We start from the raw sequence: 24,727 nt of genomic DNA, 5'->3' as shown, positions 1-24,727 counted from the left end.
TGAGGTTCCAAGGACAAAAACAAGGAGATCCATGACTACTGATCCAAGGCCCGTCAGACAGTTTCATGCCAGGGACAAAGAGTTCACGTACCGTCCAGGGGTCACATGCTATGCTTGTGGAGAAGAAGGGCACTATGCTAAACAGTGCCCAAAGCCGAGGAACTCGGCCCCCAAGCCGAACAATGGTGGAAACAATCCAGCTCCCAAGCGCAACAATTTCAATCCCAACAACAACCACAGGAAGGGTCACCTGAACCACATGACCAGGGAAGAAGCGCAAAATGCCCCAGACATCGTGCTCGGTACGTTCCCTGTCAACACAGTACCTGCCACGGTTTTGTTTGATTCTGGAGCTTCCCATTCATTCGTTTCGAAGAGTTTTGTTTTGCAACATGGTTTTTCGATACTTCCCTTGGAAAAATCTATGATCATCAAGTCCCCCGAAAATAAACAAATCGCTCAGAGTTACTGCCAAGGAGTAATCATTGAGTTCAAAGGACTACAGTTCCAAGCAAATCTCATCGTGTTGGAAAATAAAGGACTGGATGTCATTTTAGGGATGGACTGGTTAACCACCAACAAAGGATTAATTGACTGTTTCAATCAGACCGTAATTCTCACGCACCATCATGGCAAGACAATAAAAGTTACAGCTCAAGAAAGACCACGGTCACGGCAACCAAAGCTGAACAAAGTGGACATCTCGGAACTGAGAAAAGTTCCAACGGTATGCGAGTTTCCTGACGTATTTCCGGAAGAACTGCCAGGCATGCCACCAGACCGAGAGATAGAATTCAGCATCGAACTAGCACCTGGCACCGCTCCCATCTATAAGAAACCTTACAGAATGGCACCCTCAGAATTGGTGGAGTTGAAGAAGCAGATAAAGGAATTATTGGACAAAGGATTTATTCGAGCCAGCTCCTCACCATGGGGATCGCCAGTGTTGTTCGCCAAGAAAAAGGATGGGACACTGAGACTGTGTATAGACTATCGAGCTCTCAATATGGCACCATCAAAAACAAATATCCAATGCCACGGATAAATGATTTGTTTGACCAGCTCGCACAAGCCAAGGTGTTCTCAAAAATTGATTTGAGATCAGGATATCATCAATTGAAGGTACGGACAGAAGATATCCCCAAGACAGCATTCACCTCCAGATACGGATTATATGAATTCACAGTGATGCCTTTTGGACTAACGAACGCCCCCGCATATTTCGTCCACCTCATGAACAAAGTGTTTATGAAATTCATGGACAAATTTGTTGTGGTATTCATTGACAATATTCTGGTTTACTCAAGGACACCGGAAGAGCATGCTGAGCATCTCAGAATTGTTTTGGGAGAATTAAGGAAACATCAGTTGTATGCCAAATTTAGCAAATGTGAATTTTGGCTAAGACAAGTTGGTTTCCTAGGCCACATATTAAACCAAGAAGGCGTGGCCGTAGACCCAGAAAAAGTCAAAGCCATACTTGACTGGAAGCCACCCGCCAACGTTACGAATGTGCGGAGTTTCCTGGGAATGGCCGGATATTACAGAAGATTTATTGAAGGATTCTCCACTGTGGCAAAACCGATAACACAGTTGCTCAAGAAAGACAAGAAATTTGCATGGACGGAAGCATGCGAGAAAAGCTTCCAAGAACTCAAGAAGAAGCTAACAACCGCACCAGTATTAACCGTGCCAGACATACACAAGAGTTTTGAGGTATATTGTGACGCGTCCCGAAAAGGTCTCGGATGTGTACTAATGCAGGATGGCAAAGTTGTCGCGTATGCCTCCAGGCAGCTGCGAAAACATGAGGAAAATTACCCAACACATGACTTGGAGCTAGCAGCAGTCATACATGCACTCAAGGAGTGGAGGCACTTTCTGTTAGGAAATCGCTGTGAAATATATACGGACCATAAGAGCCTCAAATATATTTTCACACAGCCAGAGCTAAATTTACGCCAACGACGCTGGTTGGAATTAGTCAAGGACTATGATGTCGGCATCCACTACCACCCGGGGAAAGCAAATGTAGTAGCTGATGCCCTTAGTCGAAACCCCAGCTTGGACAATGACAGTCCGCAAAACTTGAGGACGGAGTTTCAGCAAGAGTTCACTAGGCTCAACATGGTGTTAGTCTCTGAGGGCACCATATCAAAGCTGGAGATACAACCCACCCTAGTGGAACAAATTAAGAAGGCTCAACAGGGACATCCCAGCATCGAAGGTATAAAGAAGAAAATGAACCTTGGTAAGGCTTCAGAGTTCGTCACAGACAGTGAAGGAATATTATGGTACGGAGACAGACTTTCTGTACCTAACATTGAGGAACTCAAGCAACAAATCTTAACCGAAAGCCACACCGCTCCATACTCGATCCACCCTGGAGGAACCAAAATGTACAAGGACATTCAGGAAAGATTTTGGTGGCACGGTATGAAAAGGGATATAGCCGCATTTATTGCTTGTTGCGATTCATGTCAGCGCATCAAGGCCGAGCATCAAAAGCCAGCAGGGCTACTCTAGCCAAACAGGATACCGGAGTGGAAATGGGATGAAATAGGAATGGACTTCATCGGCGGACTACCCCGATCACAACGCGGAAATGACGCCATATGGGTCATCACAGACCGACTAACCAAGGTTGCTCATTTCATTCCCGTAAAGACTACCTACTCCACACAAAGACTGGCCAAACTTTATCTCTCCCGCATAGTTTGTTTGCATGGAGTCCCAAGGACTATAATATCCGACCGAGGCACACAATTTGTCTCCAAATTTTGGGATCACCTACAACAAGCTCTGGGCACGCAGCTAACTTTCAGTACAGCATACCACCCTCAGACTGATGGACAAACGGAACGTGTAAACCAAATCCTAGAGGATATGCTGAGAGCCTGTGTGCTCACCTATGGATCCAGTTGGGAAGAGAGTTTGCCGTATGCCGAGTTTGCTTACAACAACAGTTACCAAGCCAGCTTGCAAATGGCACCCTTTGAAGCATTGTACGGACGGAGGTGTCGTACCCCACTAAATTGGTCAGAAACAGGTGACAGTCGTATCTTCGGCCCAGACATGCTTAAAGAGGCCGAGGAGAAAGTTAAGCAGATCAGGGACAGACTCAAGACAGCGCAGAGCCGACAAAAGAGCTACTACGATCAAAAGCATCGTGAGGTCAGCTTTGAACCCGGTGACTCTGTATACCTACGAGTGTCTCCTATGAGGGGCCTGCAACGGTTCAAAATTAAGGGGAAGCTAGCCCCGAGATTTATCGGACCATTTTGTGTAGAGGCACGAAGAGGCACGGTGGCCTACAAACTAGACTTACCCAAGGAGCTGTCAGATGTCCATGACGTATTCCACGTCTCCCAATTGAGAAAATGTGTGAGTAACCCGGAGAAGCATGTATCTCTTGAGGACATTGATGTACAACCAGATCTCACCTACAGAGAGCGGCCAGTAAAGATTTTGGAAGAGTCTGAACGGAGGACCCGACAGAAAATAACTAAATTTTTCAAAGTTCAGTGGAGCAACCACACTGAGGATGAAGCTACGTGGGAAAGGGAAGATTTTCTCCAGGCAGAATATCCATATCTATTCGAGGATCAGCTGAAATCTCGAAGACGAGATTTTTCCTAAGGGGGTAGGTGTTGTGACACCCAAAATTTTATTGGATTTTTCAAAAAAAATTATTTGACTTGAGGGAGGTGATTTAAATTTTTTTCTTCAAAGGAACCCTCCCTTTCAGAATATTTTTTTATGGCAAGAGTTTTATTTGGATTCACCCAAAACTTGTTTTAGTCTTGGAGGTTCTTGCTTTTCATTTTTGACTCAGAACCAAAATGCTTTTCACTTGGGGAACATGCCTTTTGAAAATCTCTTGAAAATGCACTATGGCTTTTGGAATAATCCTTTACCACTTTCAACAAATCCCTCTTGCCATGGCCTTAGTGCAAATCCACTCTCCTAAACCTTCCCTCATCTTTGGATCATGATTTGCATCAAATCCTGCAAGTTGAACCTCCCCATATGATTATTTTCCATTTAAATCTTATCAAAACAATTTCTGTCCTCTATTCTAGCCCTTGGAGATTTACAAAGGAGCTACCATTTCTGTTTTGATTTTTGCCCCCAAACCAATTCCCCTTCCTAGTCTTTTGAACCCTCAACCAAGATCCATGAAGATCCACTGGTCTTCAGTTCAAATATTTCAAACTATACTTGCTGCAAGTTTGGACCAGATTTGCCAAATTTGATGAAATTCATTCCAATCCTTCTCCAAAAATTTTGAGAAAAATCAGGCAGCCTCTGGGTGCATTGAGAGGTCACCTCACCAAGTCCCAGCCCCAGGAAAAAATTTCTTCATGCCAAATCATTTCGTCGAACACCTACTGGACACTCTTGCTGTCATGTTCAGTTAATTCAGAAAAACAGTTTCAGTACCCACTGTCGTTTTCTTCAGAACCCGACGTCGATCTCGCCAGTGCCGCGGTGTCGCCGTGCGCCCTGCGTTTCCTCCTTGTCCTCTGCACCGCACGGGCGCCTGGAAGCTTGCGGACATCGGCGACGAGCAGCAAGAGGCGCGCCGCCCCGTGACCGACGCCAGCGGCGGCTTTGCGGCCATCAAAAGGGAGGCGCAGCGCAGACGGCGCCGTCCAGCGCCGCCCAAGCCACCGGAGGTCGCCGCGTGGTCTTCCACTACCCCATGCGCGCTACCACCCTCGTCGTGAACCGCTGGGCGCGGAGCGCGCTCTCTGCTGCCGCCGTGCCAGTACGGCGACCCCGACGAAGACCGACGCCATTACGCCATGCCCGACCGAGTTTAGCAGTGGAACGGGGCCAGTAACTCCCACTGATGCTGCTTGGCCACCTAAACCCCCTGCCAATCCACTACATCGCCGTAATTGCTCGCCGGAGATTCTCCGTTCACGGCCACCCTCTCGATCCGCCTATATATAGAGGCCCCGAGCTTCAACTCAAACCCACACCACCTCTGCACTCCACCTAGACCTCGCCAAGCCACTGGAAGAGCCCCGAGGAAGTCTCCTTCCTCAACTCCGGCCGCCGTGACCCGCCACGGGATCCAGCTCGATTCGCTCCCGTGCGTGCACCTCTGCCTCCCATTTCTTGCCAGTAGCCCTCTAGTGCATCCCTCCTTCTGACCCGCGCTTCAATTCAAGGTTTGCAACACCCACCGGAGTTCTCCACCATCACCCGAGCCGCCGTCCGCCGGAGAAAGTGTCGCCGTCGACGTGGTGCTCTCTGACGCTCGAGTCCACCACCCACCGACGCGGAAGGACACGCTGAAGCTCTTGGTACACTCCGATCTCCCTGTCTCGCCGTGGTTCGACGCCGGCGACCACCGCAGTCTTCGGGCGCCGGCGAACTTTTTAAACCTGACATGTGGACCCCCCCTGTCAGCCTCTCTTCTGTTTCCCCTCGCGAAACATTTTCTGTTGGCGCCTTCAGGCAATTACGTTTTCCCTTTAAGCTTGCGCGTTCTTATTCGAACCGTTTTCTGTTTTCTCAGTTAAGCCCCTGGAACTTTTCTGTTTCATTACAGATGAGCCCCTGGACAGAAACCTTTATAACTTTTTAATAAAAAGTGATTTTTGAGTGATTCTTTTTCTGACAGTCTTAAAATTTTGTCTAGTTTTTTATGGGATTTATTTGGAAAATTTTTGGAACAATTTTCATGCACGCGTTGGTTTTCACGTTAGTGCCCGTTTTCATCATGCCGTAGGTTCCGAAAGAGGTGACGGAGCCGCGAACTTCGCCGAGCTAGACTCCGACTTCTCCGAACTAGGCAAGCATGTTTGAACCTTTGATATGATAAGTGTTTTGCATGTTTGCGTGTAAGTTTGTGCGTGGCATATGATTGTCGGTGAGTACCTCGTTGCTTGTGCGGCAACTACCCATATGTTCCAAAGTTGCGATGATCTCTGGTGACAGATGGCCTAATCATGTGGTGACATGAAGGGCAGCAAGGTGGTACTGTTGTAGCATACCAGCCTTGCGTCATCCGACAAATTCCGACGTTAACGTGGACGGAGTCACGTTATCGTTCTTTTCCCTTTCGTGCTACCACATGTTTCTTTTGCCAGGATACGGTTTAGTAAGTTGGTAACCTCTTTCCGTGTACACACCAAACAGAGGGGACAGGATGATGGTTCCATGGCCCTGGATTAAAGCCAGTCATCCGGTCAGGGGGCATGGGTGTTTCCGGTTGGGACCGAGAGGGGGGGCACCCCCTTAGAGCGTGCGTATAGAAATTTGATCCCATGCTACGCGAGGTTGTAGCCTCCCCGTCTCAAGGTTTTTCTTGAACGTTGCCGAGGGTGATCCCTGGCTTCGGAATGTTGAATGGGTGTGTACTGGTTAGACGTGTTTCTTCCAAAACACCGTAAACGGAACTAGTCCCCGTGACTACTGAAATCCGTTGGCTGTGGTTAAGTACAAACTCTGCAGAGTCAAATCCTTTCGAGCCATCGTATCCATGATCAAGTAGGGTGATCAGTATATCCATATCTATCGTCGTGGAAATTTATCCCCGGTGGACAAGCTCAAGTGGTAAACCCAGTTTAATTGTTATTCCTGTAGATGGACCCACCTTATATTTGTCTCGTACTCGTAATAATTTATGTTCTCGAGCTATTGAATTATTGAGCTTCATTATAAGCCCTTTATGTGATGTCGCTCAGACGTCCGACTATGGCATGTTCGTCTTTTATTTCCTGTTATAAGCCCTTTATGTGGTATCGCCCCGACGCCCGACTGCGGCATTATTATTCTTGAAGTTTCCTCTCGAGGAGTCATTCAGACCCTTGTTTGGCACCGGTATTACTATTCTTGCAGTTTCCTCTCGAGGAGTCATTCAGACCCTCGTTTGGCACCCAGTATTTACTTTGGGATTTCGGGAGGACTACCGCCCGACTTCTCTGTTATTTTCCCATGCATTATTATCTCTATGTCTGAACGCACTGGTTAATCTGTTCATATGCTTCATTTTTACATTTGTTATATCTTATGTCCATACTGTCTTGCGAGTACTTTCATAGTACTCACCTGGCTTGTTGATTTGGCCTGATGTTGACGAAGGTGATCTCTTGGATGAAGAGTTTGATAGTGCGTCCAACGCCTAGAGGAGTCCCAGTCAGTCCTGTGCGATCCCGGATATTGGTCACTTGTGTTGTATACGCTTCCGCCACCCGCAATAAGTCTCCTCGAGCCTCACTCCGACGCTCGAAGAGCTGTAGTTTTCAGGAGTCATATCACCCACTTCGCGGTGATATTTCCACCACCGTTGTTATCGTGAGTTAGTAGTTATGCCACCCTATCCGCCGTTATGCTTTATTGGCATGTTTGTAATAAATTGTTGAGCAGTCTCCGCTCAACCTTGTATTATATTCCGTACTCCTGGTATTTTTCTTCTGTGACCAAAGATATTGTCTACCAGTGAGAAGGAATTCTTCCTTACTGGTCCGTAAAAGGGATTGGTCTCTCAATAAATATTTTATTGAAAAACCGGTCGTGACATATATGAAGTCTTTTACCCTGGAAAAAATCATAAGCAAGCTCGCGGGACGAAACACCGCCGCCACGAGGCGGAACCTTGGCGGAACCAATCTAGGGCTCCGGCGGAGCTGTTCTGCCGAGGAAACTTCCCTCCGGGAGGGGGAAATCATCGCCATCGTCATCACCAACGATCCTCTCATCGGGAGGGGTTCAATCTTCATCAACATCTTCACCAGCACCATCTCATCTCAAACCCTAGTTCATCTCTTGTATCTAATCTTTGTATCAAAACCTCAGATTGGTACCTGTGGGTTGCTAGTAGTGTTGATTACTCCTTGTAGTTGATGCTAGTTAGTTTATTCGGTGGAAAATTATATGTTCAGATCCTTAGTGCATATTAATACCCCTCTGATTATGAACATGAATATGATTTGTGAGTAGTTACGTTGTTCCTGAGGACATGGGAGAAGTCTTGTTATTAGTAGTCAGGTGAATTTGGTATTCGTTCGATATTGTGATGAGATGTATGTTGTCTCTCCTCTAGTGGTGTCATGTGAACGTCGCCTACATGACACTTCACCATTGTTTTGGCCTAGGGGAAGGCATTGGGAAGTAATAAGTAGATGATGGGTTGCTAGAGTGACAGAAGCTTAAACCCCAATTTATCTGTTGCTTCGTAATGGGCTGATTTGCATCCATATGTTTCATGCTATGGTTAGGTTTACCTTAATACTTCTTTTGTAGTGGCGGATGCTTGCAATAGGAGTTAATCATAAGTAGTATGCTTGTCCAAGTAAGGACAGCGCCCAAGAACCGGTCCACCCACATATCAAATTATCAAAGTACCGAACGCGAATCATATGAGCGTGATGATAATTCCCATGTGTCCTCGGGAGCGTTTTCCTTCATATAAGAATTTGTCCAGGCTTGTCCTTTGCTACAAAAAGGATTGGGCCATCTTGCTGCACCTTATTTACTTTTGTTACTTGCTACCCGTTGCAAATTACCTTGTCACAAAACTATCTGTTACCGATAATTTCAGTGCTTGCAGAGAGTACCTTACTGAAAACCGCTTGTCATTTCCTTCTGCTCCTCGTTGGGTTCGACACTCTTACTTATCAAAAGTACTACGATAGATCCCCTACACTTGTGGGTCATCAAGACTCTTTTCTGGCGCCGTTGCCGGGGAGTGAAGCGCCTTTGGTAAGTGGAATTTGGTAAGGAAAAATTTATATAGTGTGCTGAAATTTACGTTCACTTGTTACTATGGAAAGTAATCCTTTGAGGGGTTTGTTTGGGGTATCTTCACCCCGACCAGTAGAGCAATGAGTTGCTCCTCAACCTACTGAACCTACTAAAAATGTTTACTTTGAAATTCCTTCGGGTATGATAGAGAAACTGCTAGCTAATCCTTTCACAGGTGATGGAACATTGCATCCCGATTTGCACCTAATCTATGTGGATGAAGTTTGTGGATTATTTAAGCTTGCATGTATGCCCGAGGATGTTATCAAGAAGAAGGTCTTCCGTTTATCTTCGAAGGGAGAGGCATTGACATGGTATAGGCTATGTGATGATATGGGATCATGGAACTACAAACGACTAAAATTGGCATTTCATCAGAAGTTTTATCCTACGCATCTTGTTCATCGTTATCGTAATTATATATATAATTTTTGGCCTCGCGAAGGAGAAAGCATCGCTCAAGCTTGGGGGAGGCTTAAGTCAATGTTATATTCATGCCCCAATCATGAGCTCTCAAGAGAAATGATTATTCAAAAAATTTATGCTCGGCTTTCTGACAGCAATCGCTCGATGCTCGATACTTCTTGTACTAGTTCTTTTATGATGAAGACTATTGAATTCAGATGGGATTTATTGGAAAGAATTAAACGCAACTCTGAAGATTGGGATCTCGACGAAGGTAAGGAGTCAGGTATGACACCTAAGTTTGGTTGTGTTAAATCTTTAATGGATACCAATGTTTTCCGCGAATTTAGCACTAAATATGGACTTGACTCTGAGATAGTAGCTTCTTTCTATGAATCATTTGCTACTCATGTTGATCTCCCTAAGGAGAAGTGGTTTAAATATCATCCTCCAATTGAAGTAAAAGTAGTTGAACCTATCAAAGTTGAAGAAAAGACTATCACTTATAATGATCCTATTGTTCCTACTGCTTACATTGAGAAACCACCTTTCCCTGTCAGAATAAAGGATCATACTAAAGCTTCAACTGTGGTAAAAAAAGTAATATTAGGACACCCAAACCTCCTGAGCAAATTAAAGTTGAACCTAATATTTCTGGTTAAAGATCTCTTGGCTGATAATATTAATGGGCATGTTATTTACTTCTGTGATGAAGCTGCTAGAACTGCTAAACCTGGTGCTAAAGATAAACATAGACCTGTTGTAGTCATGCTTGTTATTTCTATTAAAATAGGAGATCATTGTTATCATGGCTTATGTGATATGGGTGCTAGTGCTAGTGCAATACCTCATTCCTTATACGAAGAAATTATGCATGATATTGCGCCCACTGAGTTAGAATGTATTGATGTTACAATTAAGCTTGCCAATAGAGATACTATATCACCGATTGGGATTGTTAGAGATGTTGAAGTCTTGTGTGGGAAGGTTAAATATCCTGCTAATTTTCTTGTTCTTGGTTCCCCACAAGATAGCTTTTGTCCCATTATATTTGGTAGACCCTTCTTGAACACTGTTAATGCTAGGATAGACTGCAAAAATGATGTTGTTATTATTGGTCTGGGTGATATGCCTCATGAGTTTAACTTCGCTAAATTTCGTAGACAACCCCGTGACGAGGAATTGCCTAGTAAAGATGAAATTATTGTTCTTGCTTATATTGTCGTGCCTCCTAATGATCCTGTAGAACAATATTTGCTTGACCATGAAAATGATATGTTTATGAATGAAAGGAGGGAAATAGATGAAGTATTCTTTAAACAGGGACCCATTCTGAAACACAACTTGCCTGTTGAAATCCTAGGGGATCCTCCTCCACACAAGGGTGATCCCGTGTTTGAGTTTAAACCATTGCCTGATACTCTTAAATATGCTTATCTTGATGAAAAGAAGATATATCCTGTTATTATTAGTGCTAACCTTTCAGAGAAGGAGGAAGAGAAATTATTGAAAACTCTGAAGAATCACCGTGCTGCTATTGGATATACTCTTGATGATCTTAAGGGCATTAGTCCCACTCTATGTCAACACAAAATAAATTTGGAGAAAGACGCCAAACCAGTTATTGATCACCAACGACGGCTAAATCCTAAGATGAAAGAAGTGGTAAGAAAGGACATATTAAAGCTCCTTGAGGCAGGTATAATTTATCCCGTTGCTGATAGTTAGTGGGTAAGTACTGTCCATTGTGTCCCTAAGAAGGGAGGTATTACTGTCGTTCCTAATGACAAAGATGAATTGATCCCACAAATAATTGTTACAGGTTATAGAATGGTAATTGATTTCCGTAAGTTAAATAAAGCTACTAAAAAGGATCATTACCCTTTACCTTTTATTGATCAAATGCTAGAAAGATTATCCAAACATACACATTTTTGCTTTCTAGATGGCTATTCTGGTTTCTCTCAAATACCTGTGTTAGCTGAGGATCAAGCAAAGACAACTTTTACTTGCCCTTTTGGTACTTTTGATTATAGACGCATGCCTTTTGGTTTATGTAATGCACCTGCTACTTTTCAAAGATGCATGATGGCTATATTCTCTGACTTTTGTGAAAAGATTTGTGAGGTTTTCATGGATGATTTCTCCGTTTATGGATTCTCTTTTGATGCTTGCTTGAGCAACCTTGATCGAGTTTTGCAGAGATGTGAAGAAACTAATCTTGTCTTGAATTGGGAGAAATGCCACTTTATGGTTAATGAAGGCATTGTCTTGGGGCATAAAATTTCTGAAAGAGGTATTGAAGTTGATAAAGATAAAGTTGATGCTATTGAAAAGATGCCGTGTCCCAAGGACATCAAAGGTATAAGAAGTTTCCTTGGTCATGCCGGTTTTTATAGGAGGTTCATTAAGGACTTCTCAAAAATTTCTCGGCCTCTGACTAATCTATTACAAAAAGATATACCTTTTGTCTTTGATGATGATTGTGTAGAAGCATTTGAAATACTTAAGAAACTTTGATTTCTGCACCTATCGTTCAGCCACCTAATTGGAATTTGCCTTTTGAAATTATGTGTGATGCTAGTGATTATGCTGTAGGTGCTGTTTTAGGGCAAAGAGTTGATAAGAAATTAAATGTTATCCAATATGCTAGTAAAACTCAAGACAGTGCCCAGAGAAATTATGCTACTACTGAAAAGGAATTTTTAGCAGTTGTATTTGCTTGTGATAAGTTCAGACATTATATTGTTAATTCTAAAGTAAGTGTTCACACTGATCATGTTGCTATTAAATACCTTATGGAAAAGAAAGATGCTAAACCTAGACTTATTAGATGGGTTCTCTTCTCTTGCTACAAGAATTTGATTTGCATATTATTGATAGAAAGGGAGCTGAGAACCCCGTTGCAGACAACTTGTCTAGGTTAGAGAATGTTCTTGATGGCCCACTACCTATTGCTGATAGCTTTCCTGATGAACAATTAGCTGTCATAAATGCTTCTCGTACTGCTCCATGGTATGCTGATTATGCTAATTACATTGTTGCTAAATTTATACCACCTAGTTTCACATACTAGCAAAAGAAAAATTCTTTCTATGATTTGAGACATTACTTATGGGATGACCCACACCTTTATAAAGGAGTAGATTGTGTTATTAGACGTTGTGTACCTGAGCATGAACAGGAACAGATCCTACGCAAGTGTCACTCCGAGGCTTATGGAGGACACCACGCTGGAGATAGAACTGCACATAAGGTATTGCAATCCGGTTTTTATTGGCCTACTCTCTTTAAAGATGCCTGTAAGTTTGTCTTGCCTTGTGATGAATCTGAAAGAATTGGTAATATTAGCAGACGTTAAGAAATGCCAATATATTATTCACTTGTTACTGAACCATTTGATGTGTGGGGCTTTGATTATATGGGACCGTTTCCTTCCTCTAATGGGTATACACATATTTTAATTGCTGTTCATTATGTTACTAAGTGGGTATAAGCTATTCCAACTAGTAGTGCTGATCGCAACACTTCTATTAAGATGCTTAAAGAAGTTATTTTTCCGAGGTTTGGAGTCCCTAGATACTTAATGATTGATGGTGGTTCACACTTTATTCATGGTGCTTTCCGTAAAATGCTTGTTAAGTATGACGTTAATCATAGAATTGCATCTCCATACGACCCACAGTCTAGTGGTCAAGTAGAATTGAGCAACAGTGAGCTTAAATTGATTTTGCAAAAGACTGTTAATAGATCTAGAAAGAACTGGTCCAAGAAACTTGATGATGCATTATGGGCTTATAGAACTGCATACAAAAATCCTATGGGTATGTCTCCATATAAAATGGTTTATGGAAAAGCATGTCACTTACCTCTCGAACTTGAACACAAGGCATATTGGGCTATTAAAGAGCTCAATTATGATTCCAAACTTGCCGGTGAGAAGAGGTTATTTGATATTAGCTCACTTGATGAATGGAGAACCCAGGCTTATGAGAATGCCAAGCTGTTTAAAGAAAAAGTTAAAAGATGGCATGACAAAAGGATAGAAAAGCGTGAGTTTAATGTAGGTGGTTATGTTTTGCTATTCAACTCTCATTTAAGATTTTTTGCAGGAAAACTTCTCTCTAAATGGGAAGGCCCTTACGTTATCGAGGAGGTCCATCATTCCGGTTCCATTAAAATCAACAACTTCGAAGGCACGAATCCGAAGGTGGTGAACGGTCAAAGAATCAAACATTATATCTCAGGTAATCCCATAAATTTTGAAACTAATGTTATTGAAACCGTAACCCCGGAGGAATACATAAGGAACACTTTCCAGAACGTTTCAGACTCCGAAAAGGAATAGGTATGTGGTACGGTAAGTAAACCGACTCCAAAACAGTTCTAATAGCAGATTTTCTCCGTTTTGGAATATTTAAGAAAATAGGAAAATAAGAAGTAGTCCGGGAAGGACACGAGGCGTCCACGAGGGTGGAGGGCGCGCCCTACCCCCTGGGGGCGCCACCTGCCTCGTGGGCACCCCGTGTGCTCTCCGGACTCCGTTTTCTTGCACGATACTTCTTTTGGTTGGTAAAAATTCATTATATAATCTCCCGAAGGTTTTGACCACCGTATCACGCAAATATCCTCTATTTTTGTTTTGAGTTGTTTCTGCCGCAGATTAGAGCAATATGTCGTCCCAGGATTCTGATGGAGAAAGCTATGTGGCTGATTACCTTGTAGACCCTAAGGTCTACGGGGATTTGGAGCATTGTGGTTGGACCACGGAGGAACAAGAAGACTACGAGCCTAAAGGAAAGGGGGAGACGAGCTCAGATGAAGTTGAAGTCCCATTAACTCAACCTGGGGACATGCATGTGGAGTTTAAAAAGTCAAGCCTCCCTGATAGAGCAAAGAAACCTAATATTGAGTTTATCCATTTTCTCCTCTTGCAGGAGAACAAACAGGAATTGTGCAAAAAGATATTAAGTCTTGAGCGGGAGATCGATGACCTAAGGGGGAAAAATTCCATCCTCAAGTGAAAATTAAGGAAGAAGCCTACCTCATCAACAACTCCATCGTCACCGCCTCCGAGGAAGGAGATATAATCACATGGGTAGGGGCACTCCCCTTGGCAACTGCCAAGCTTGGGGGAGGTGCCCCGGTATCGTATCACCATCACACTCTTATCTTTACTGTTTTCTTAGTTCGATCCTTTTGGTAATATCTTGATCTAGTAGAATAAAGTTTTAGTATGATCTAGTTTTGAGTTTTGCTTTATGATCCATATATGTAATCGAGTCCATGAGCTATATATAATAAAGATTAGTGTTGAGTCAAGGGCTTGATTATCTTGCTATGATCTTGAGTGAATAAAAGAAAGAGAAAGAAATAAAAAAGAAATAAAGAGATCATATTTATCTTATGGATAGTAATGACTTCACATATAAAGAGTATGATGATTAAAAGTTGTTGAGAGTTGACAAACATAGTTTTGGTCATCGTTGCAATTAATAGGAAGTAATAAAGTAAGGGAGGTTTCACATATAAATATACTATCTTGGACATCTTTTATAATTGTGAGCACTCATTAAAATATGACATGATAAAGAGTTGATGTTGGACAAGGAAGACAAAGTAATGGGTTATGTTTTCTTATACCCGAAATAAAGTATATTGTCATGGATCATCCAACATGTTGAGCTTGCCTTTCCCCCTCATGCTAGCCAATTCTTTGCACCAAGTAGAGATACTACTTGTGCTTCCAAATACCCTTAAACCCAGTTTTGCCATGAGAGTCCACCATATCTACCTATGGATTGAGTAAGATCCTTCAAGTAAGTTGTCATTGTTGCATGCAATAAAAATTTCTCACTAAATATGTAAGATTTATTAGTGTGGGAGAAAATAAGCTTTATACGATCTTGTGATGTAGAAGCAATAAAAGCGACGGACTGCATAATAAAGGTCTATATCACAAGTGGCAATATAAAGTGACGTTCTTTCGCATTAAGATTTTGAGCATCCAACATAAAAGCACATGACAACCTCTGCTTCCCTCTGCGAAGGGCCTATCTTTTACTTTTATCTTCTACCTTACGCAAGAGTCATGATGATCTTCACCTTTCCTTTTTATATTTTATCCTTTGGCAAGCACATTGTGTTGGAAAGATCCTGATATATATATCCAATTGGATGTAAGTTAGCATGAGCTATTATTGTTGACATTACCCTTGAGGTAAAAGGTTGGGAGGCGAAACTATAAGCCCCTATCTTTCTCTGTGTCCGATTAAAACTTCATAACCACAAGTATTGTGTGAGTGTTAGCAATTGTGAAAGACTAAATGATAGTGGAGTATGTGGACTTGCTGAAAAGCTCTTACAAAGACTCTTTCCAATGTTATGATAAATTGCAATTGCTTCAATGACTGAGATTATAGTTTGTTAGTTTTCAATAAAGTTTCTGATTCATACTTGACATTGTGAATAGATTGTTACTTTATCACAAGAATTCATATGACAATATTCATATTTGTTGCTATTATAAGAATGATCATGATGCCCTCATGTCCGTATTTTCTTTTATCGACACCTCTTTCTCTAAACATGTGGACATATTTTTCGATATCGGCTTTCGCTTGAGGACAAGCGAGGTCTAAGCTTGGGGGAGTTGATACGTCCATTTCTCATCATGCTTCGATATTGATATTTATTGCATTATGGGCTGTTATTACTCATTATGTCACAATACTTATGCATTTTCTCTCTTATTTTACAAGGTTTACATGAAGAGGGAGAATGCCGGCAGCTGGAATTCTGGGCTGGAAAAGGAGCAAATATTAGAGACCTATTATGCACAACTCCGAAAGTCTTGAAACTCCACGAAAGTTATTTTTGGAATTTATAAGAAATACTGAGCGAAGAAAATACCAGAGGGGGTCCACACCCTGGCCATGAGGGTAGGGGGTGCGCCCTACCCCCCCCCTAGGCGCGCCCTCCTGCCTCGTGGGCCCCCTGGCAGGCCTCTGGTGTCCATCTTCTGCTATATGAAATCTTTTACCCTGGAAAAAATCATAAGCAAGCTCGCGGGATGAAACACCGCCGCCACGAGGCGGAACCAATCTAGTGCTCCGGCGGAGCTGTTCTGCGGGGGAAACTTCCCTCCGGGAGGGGGAAATCACCACCATCGTCATCACCAATGATCCTCTCTTCGGGAGGGGGTCAATCTTCATCAACATCTTCACCAGCACCATCTCATCTCAAACCCTAGTTCATCTCTTGTATCCAATCTTTGTATCAAAACCTCAGATTGGTACCTCTGGGTTGCTAGTAGTGTTGATTACTCCTTGTAGTTGATGCTAGTTAGTTTATTCGGTGGAAGATTATATGTTCAGATCCTTAGTGCATATTAATACCCCTCTGATTATGAACATGAATATGATTTGTGAGTAGTTACGTTGTTCCTGAGGACATGGGAGAAGTCTTGTTATTAGTAGTCATGTGAATTTGGTATTCGTTCGATATTGTGATGAGATGTATGTTGTCTCTCCTCTAGTGGTGTCATGTGAACGTCGCCTACATGACACTTCACCATTGTTTTGGCCTAGGGGAAGGCATTGGGAAGTAATAAGTAGATGATGGGTTGCTAGAGTGACAGAAGCTTAAACCCCAATTTATGTGTTGCTTCGTAAGGGGCTGAATTGCATCCATATGTTTCATGCTATGGTTAGGTTTACCTTAATACTTCTTTTGTAGTGGCTGATGCTTGCAATAGGAGTTAATCATAAGTAGGATGCTTGTCCAAGTAAGGACAGCGCCCAAGCACCGGTCCACCCACATATCAAATTATCAAAGTACCGAACGCGAATCATATGAGCGTGATGAAAACTAACTTGATGATAATTCCCATGTGTCCTTGGGGGCGTTTTCCTTCATATAAGAATTTGTCCAGGCTTTTCCTTTGCTACAAAAAGGATTGGGCCATCTTGCTGCACCTTATTTACTTTTGTTACTTGCTACCTGTTACAAATTACCTTATCACAAAACTATCTGTTACCGATAATTTCAGTGCTTGCAGAGAATACCTTACTGAAAACCGCTTGTCATTTCCTTCTGCTCCTTGCTACCTCATGAGCACAGCGTTGGTTTTCCCATGAAGAGGAAGGGTGATGCAGCAAAGTAGCGTAAGTATTTCCCTCAGTTTTTGAGAACCAAGGTATCAATCTAGTAGGAGGCCACACGCAAGTCCCACGCACCTACACAAACAGATAAGAACCTTGCAACCAACGCGATAACGGGGTTGTCAAGCCCTTCACGGCCACTTGCAGAAGTGAGATCTGATAGAGATGATAAGATAATATTTTTGGTATTTTTATGATAAAGACTAAAAGTAAAGAAAGCAAAATAAACGGTGACAGAAATAACTAGTTGACGGGAGATTAATATGATGGAAAATAGACCCGAGGGCCATAGGTTTCACTAGTGGCTTCTCTCAAGATAGCATAAGTATTACGGTGCGTAAACAAATTACTGGGAAAGGACACCGCAAGATTGAACCCAAAGCTAAGCACTTCTCCCATTGCAAGAAAGATCAATCTAGTAGGCCAAACCAAACTGATAATTCAAAGAGACTTGCAAAGATAACCAATCATACATAAAAGAATTCATAGGAGATTCAAATATTGTTCATAGATAATCTAGATCATAAACCCACAATTCATCAGATCTTGACAAACACACCGCAAAAGAAGATTACATTGAATAGATCTCCAAGAGAAACAAGGAGAACTTTGAATTGAGATCCAAAGAGAGAGAAGAAGCCATCTAGCTAATAACTATGGACCCGAAGGTCTTAGGTAAACCACTCACACATCATCGGAGAGGCTATGGTGTTGATGTAGAAGCCCTCCGTGATCAATGCCCCCTCCGGCGGAGTGCCGGAAAAGGCCCCAAGATGGGATCTCACGGGTACAGAAGGTTGCGCCGGTGGAAATAGGGTTTCGTCGTTCTCCTTGATGTTTTCGGGGTCCGTAGGTATATATAGGAGGAAGAAGTAGGTCGGTGGAGCTACGAGGGGCCCACGAGGGTGGAGGGCGCGCCAAGGGGGGTAGGCGCGCCCCCTGCCTCGTGGCCTCCTCGTTGATGCCTTGACGTCCACTCCAAGTCCTCTGGATCATGTTTGTTTCGAAAATCACGTTCCCGAAGGTTTCATTCCGTTTGGAATCCGTTTGATATTCTTTTTCTGCGAAACACTGAAATAGGCAAAAAACAGCAATCTGGGTTGGGCCTCCGATTAATAGGTTAGTCCCAAAAATAATATAAAAGTGTATGATAAAGCCCATTAAACATCCAAAACGGATAATATAGTAGCGTGGAACAATCAAAAATTATAGATACGTTGGAGACGTATCAAGCATCCCCAAGCTTAATTCCTGCTCGTCCTCGAGTAGGTAAATGATAAAACAGAATTTTTGATGTGGAATGCTACCTAGCATATTGCTCAATGTATCTTTCTTAATTGTGGCATGAATATTCAGATCCGAAAGATTCAAGATACAAGTTTAATATTGACATAAAAATAATAATACTTCAAGCATACTAACTAAGCAATCATGTCTTCTCAAAATAACATGGCTAAAGAAAGCTATCCCTACAAAATCGTATAGTCTGGCTATGCTCTATCTTCATCACACAAAATATTTAAATCATGCACAACCCCGGTTTCAGCCAAGCAATTGTTTCATACTTTAGTATTCTCAAACTTTTTCAATCTTCACGCAATACATGAGCGTGAGCCATGGACATAGCACTATAGGTGGAATAGAATGGTGGTTGTGGAGAAGACAAAAAGGAAGAAGATAGTCTCACAACAACTAGGCGTACCAACCGGCTATGCAGATGCCCATTAATAGATATCAATGTGAGTGAGTAGGGATTGCCATGCAACGGATGCACTAGAGCTATAATGTATGAAAGCTCAACAAAGAAACTAAGTGGGTGTGCATCCAACTTGCTTGCTCACGAAGACCTAGGGCACTCTGAGGAAGCCCATCATTGGAATATACAAGCCAAGTTCTATAATGAAAAATTCCCACTAGTATATGAAAGTGACAACATAGGAGACTCTCTATCATGAAGATCATGGTGCTACTTTGAAGCACAAGTGTGGTAAAAGGATAGTAACATTGTCCCTTCTCTCTTTTTATCTCTTTTTTTCTTTTTTTTCTTGGGCCTTTTTCTCTTCTTTTTTTCTTGGCCTCTTTTTTATCTTTTTTTTCTTAGTCCGGAATCTCATCCCGACTTGTGGGGGAATCATAGTCTCCATCATCCTTTCCTCACATGGGACAATGCTCTAATAATGATGACCATCACACTTTTATTACTTACAACTCAAGAATTACAACTCGATACTTAGAACAAAATATGACTCTATGTGAATGCCTTCGGCGGTGTACCGGGATATGCAATGAATCAAGAGTGACATGTAAATACGATGTCAACTACATGATCACGCAAAGCAATATGACAATGATGGAGCATGTCATAATAAACGGAACGGTGGAAAGTTGCATGGCAATATATCTCGGAATGGCTATGGAAATGCCATAATAGGTAGGTATGGTGGCTGTTTTGAGGAAGGTAAATGGTGGGTGTATGATACCGGCAAGAAGTGTGCGGTATTAGAGAGGCTAGCAATGGTGGAAGGGTGAGAGTGCGTATAATCCATGGACTCAACATTAGTCGTAAAGAACTCACATACTTATTGCAAATATCTACAAGTCATCAAAACAAAGTACTACACGCATGCTCCTAGGGGAAGGGTTGGTAGGAGTTAACCATCGCGCGATCCGGACCTCCACACATAAGGAAGACAATCAATAAATAAATCATGCTCCAACTTCATCACATAACGGTTCACCATACGTGCATGCTACGGGAATCACAAACTTCAACACAAGTATTCCTCAAATTCATAATTACTCAACTAGCATGACTCTAATATTACCATCCTCATATCTCAAAACAATCATCAAGCATCAAACTTCTCATAGTATTCAATGCACTTTATATGATAGTTTTTATTATACCTATCTTGGATGCCTATTACTTTAGGACTAATTTCAATCAAAGCAAAATACCATGCTGTTCTAAAAGACTCTCAAATAATATAAGTGAAGCATGAGAGATCAATAATTTCTATAAAATAAAACCACCACCATGCTCTAAAAGATATAAGTGAAGCACTAGAGCAAAAACTATATAGCTCAAAAGATATAAGTGAAGCACATGGAGTATTCTAATAAATTCCGAATCATGTGTGTCTCTCTCAAAAGGTGTGTACAGCAAGGATGATTGTGGTAAACTAAAAAGCAAAGACTCAAATCATACAAGATGCTCCAAGCAAAACACATATCATGTGGTGAATAAAAATATAGCTGCAAGTAAAGTTACCCATAGACGAAGACGAAAGAGGGGATGCCTTCCGCGGCATCCCCAAGCTTAGGATTTTGGTTGTCCTTGAATTTTACCTTGGGGTGCCATGCGCATCCCCAAGCTTAGGCTCTTGCCACTCTTTGTTCCATAATCCATCAAATCCTTACCCAAAACTTGAAAACTTCACAACACAAAACTCAACAGAAAATCTCATAAGCTTCGTTGCGAAATAAAACAAACCACCACTTTAAGGTACTGTAATGAACTCATTATTTATTTATATTGGTGTTAAACCTACTGTATTCCAACTTCTCTATGGTTTATAAGCTCTTTTACTAGCCATAGGTTCATCAAAATAAGCAAACAACACACGAAAAACAGAATCTGTCAAAAACAGAACAGTCTGTAGTAATCGGTATCTAACGCAAACTTCTGGAACGTAAAAAATTCTACCAAATTAGGAAGTCCTAGATAATTTGTTTATTGATCTACTTCAAAAAGAATCAACTGAAAATCACGTTCCTGTGATTTATGAAAACTAATCTCGTGCGCGCAAAGTTTCTGTTTTTTTACAGCAGGATCAAATAACTAACATCATAGGTTATCCTAACGGTTTTACTTGGCACAAACACTAATTAAAACACAAAAACAAATCTAACCAGGGGCTAGATCAAAAACTTATTACTAAACAGAACTAAAAAGCAAAAAACTAAAATAAAATTGGTTTCCCTCCCAACAAGCACTATCGTTTAACGCCCCTAGCTAGGCATAAAAACAAGGATAGATCTAGGTATTGCCATCTTTGGTAGGCAGTTCTTCAATAGAATATTTATATCCCTTAGGAATTTCTTTTTCTTTATTAATGATCAAACTTCTAGCCAAGAAATCAAGAAATCCGTTTGTAGCAAGAGGTTCCTTAATGATGGCAAAGAAGTTGGGGTGAACACTTATTGATTTGAGCTCTGCGGTATTCTTACTAGAAGATTCCCCCTCATTTTTGGGAACATACATAAATTTGGCAGTTGTAGGAGTGTTTCTTACGGAAGAAAAAGCGGACCCTAGATTGGTAATGATCCCCTCAAGTTTATCGATTCTAGAAGAATCTTGATCTATTCTTTCATTAACCTTTTTTCATTCCTTGAATCCTGTAGTTTTAGTCAGTTCATGAAAAAAATTATACTATTAATTTCTTTTTATCCATAATGGATTTACATGGACCAATACATGAGATTCTTATGCTATTTGGGGGATTTGTTCTTCTACTAGGGGGTCTAGGAGTAGTATTACTTACCAACCCCATTTATTCTGCCTTTTCTTTAAAAAAATTCAAAGTAACTCCTACCTTAGATCCATATTGAGTAATTTGATTGTGGATCTTTTTATCTAAATTCTCAATCAATTCTGTAGTGGCAACTTTATTTTCAATAATTTCAAGCCTTTGCATAACATGTTCCAAAGTTAACATAGTTCCATTAACCAAAAGAGGTGGTGAGCCAAATAAATCTATCATAGCATTATAAGAATCAAAAGTATGGCTACCCAAAAAATTCCCTCTGGTAATGGTATCAAGAATATATCTATACCAAGGAGTAACGCCTACATAAAAGTTGCGAAGAAGAACGGAAGTGGATTGCTTCCTAGTAGATCTATTTTGAGCATTACAAATTCTATACCAAGCATCTTTTAGATTTTCTCCCTCCCTTTGTTTAAAATTAAGAACTTCATTCTCAGGAGACAAAGGAGAAGCTAAAGGAGTATCCATAACGACGACACAAGCGAAAAAGAGGCGAACAGAAGAGAGGGGGAATAAAACGGCAAGGGTGAAGTGGGGGAGAGGAAAACGAGAGGCAAATGGCAAATAATGTAATGCGAGGGATAAGAGTTTGTGATGAGTACTTGGTATGTCTTGACTTGTGCGTAGACTCCCCGGCAACGGTGCCAGAAATCCTTCTTGCTACCTCTTGAGCACAGCGTTGGTTTTCCCTTCAAGAGGAAAGGGTGATGCAGCAAAGTAGCGTAAGTATTTCCCTCAGTTTTTGAGAACCAAGGTATCAATCTAGTAGGAGGCCACACGCAAGTCCCACGCACCTACACAAACAAATAAGAACCTTGCAACCAACGCGATAAAGGGGTTGTCAAGCCCTTCACGGCCACTTGCAAAAGTGAGATCTGATAGAGATGATAAGATAATATTTTTGGTATTTTTATGATAAAGACTAAAAGTAAAGAAAGAAAAATAAACGGCGACAGAAATAACTAGTTGACGGGAGATTAATATGATGGAAAATAGACCCGGGGGCCATAGGTTTCACTAGTGGCTTCTCTCCAGATAGCATAAGTATTACGGTGGGTAAACAAATTACTATCGAGCAATTGATAGAATTGAGCATAGTTATGAGAATATCTAGGTATGATCATGTATATAGGCATCACGTCCGTGACAAGTAGACGGACTACTTCCTGCATCTACTACTATTACTCCACACATCGACCGCTATCCAGCATGCATCTAGAGTATTAAGTTCATAAGAACAGAGTAACGCATTAGGTAAGATGACATGATGTAGAGGGATAAACTCAAGCAATATGATATAAACCCCATCTTTTTATCCTCGATGGAAACAATACAATAAATGTCGTTTCCCCTACTGTCACTGGGATCGAGCACCGCAATATTGAACCCAAAGCTAAGCACTTCTCCTATTGCAAGAAAGATCAATCTAGTAGGCCAAACCAAACTGATAATTCAAAGAGACTTGCAAAGATAACCAATCATACATAAAAGAATTCAGAGGAGATTCAAATATTGTTCATAGATAATCTGGATCATAAACCCACAATTCATCGGATCTCGACAAACACACCGTAAAAGAAGATTACATCGAATAGATCTCCAAGAGAAACAAGGAGAACTTTGTATTGAGATCCAAAGAGAGAGAAGAAGCCATCTAGCTAATAACTATGGACCCGAAGGTCTGAGGTAAACTACTCACACATCATCGGAGAGGCTATGGTGTTGATGTAGAAGCCCTCCGTGATCAATGCCCCCTCCGATGGAGCGCCGGAAAAGGCCCCAAGATGGGATCTCACGGGTACAGAAGGTTGCGGCAGTGGAAATAGGGTTTCGTCATGCTCCTGGATGTTTTCGGGCTCCGTAGGTATATATAGGAGGAAGAAGTAGGTCGTTGGAGCTACGAGGAGCCCACGAGGGTGGAGGGCGCGCCCAGGGGGGTAGGCGCGCCCCCCCTGCCTCGTGGCCTCCTCGTTGATGCCTTGACGTCCACTCCAAGTCCTCTGGATCACGTTTGTTCCGAAAATCACGTTCGCGAAGGTTTCATTCCGTTTGTACGCCGTTTGATATTCTTTTTCTGTGAAACACTGAAATAGGCAAAAAAAACAGCAATCTGGGCTGGGCCTCCGGTTAATAGGTTAGTCCCAAAAATAATATAAAAGTGTATGATAAAGCCCATTAAACATCCAAAACAGATAATATAATAGCATGGAACAATCAAATATTATAGATACGTTGGAGACGTATCACTCCTCGTTGGGTTCGACACTCTTACTTATCGAAAGAACTACGATAGATCCCCTACACTTGTGGGTCATCACGCCGAGATTTGGGTTAGAACTTGGAAGGATAGGAACGGGGTACAGGGAGTTACCTAATTACTGAGAGAGGGGGTTATGTGAAAAATGAAGTTAAGTGGCTGGTTAGTACTCCCACCATTGATCTCGGCCGCTTGCTGCTGATCCAAGGTCCCACAATGGAAGTTTCCAGATTTGCACCAAAATCCAGTTTTCACTTGATACTTCGCCGAAAATTAAAATTATGATGACAAGTTTCATGGTTATGATTATTCAATATAGCATATATGTCATCACCATAATGTAAGATCGAAAGTATGTCTAGAGGGGGGTGATTAGACTACTTGACCAAATAAAATCTAGCATTTTGCCAATTTGAGGTCTTGGCAGATTTTAGCAACTTTGCACAAGTCAAGCAATCAACCTACACATGCAATTCTAAGAGTATAGTAGCGGAATGTAAAAGAATTGCACATGAAGGTAAAGGGAGGAGTTTGAGGGAACAAACGCAATGTAGACACGGAGATTTTTTATCTGTGGTTCCGATAGGTGGTGCTAT

Source organism: Triticum aestivum, chromosome 7D (genome assembly GCF_018294505.1).
Source record: "Triticum aestivum cultivar Chinese Spring chromosome 7D, IWGSC CS RefSeq v2.1, whole genome shotgun sequence".
NCBI classification, from domain to species: domain Eukaryota; kingdom Viridiplantae; phylum Streptophyta; class Magnoliopsida; order Poales; family Poaceae; genus Triticum; species Triticum aestivum.
Note: the sequence above shows the minus strand (reverse complement) of the source record.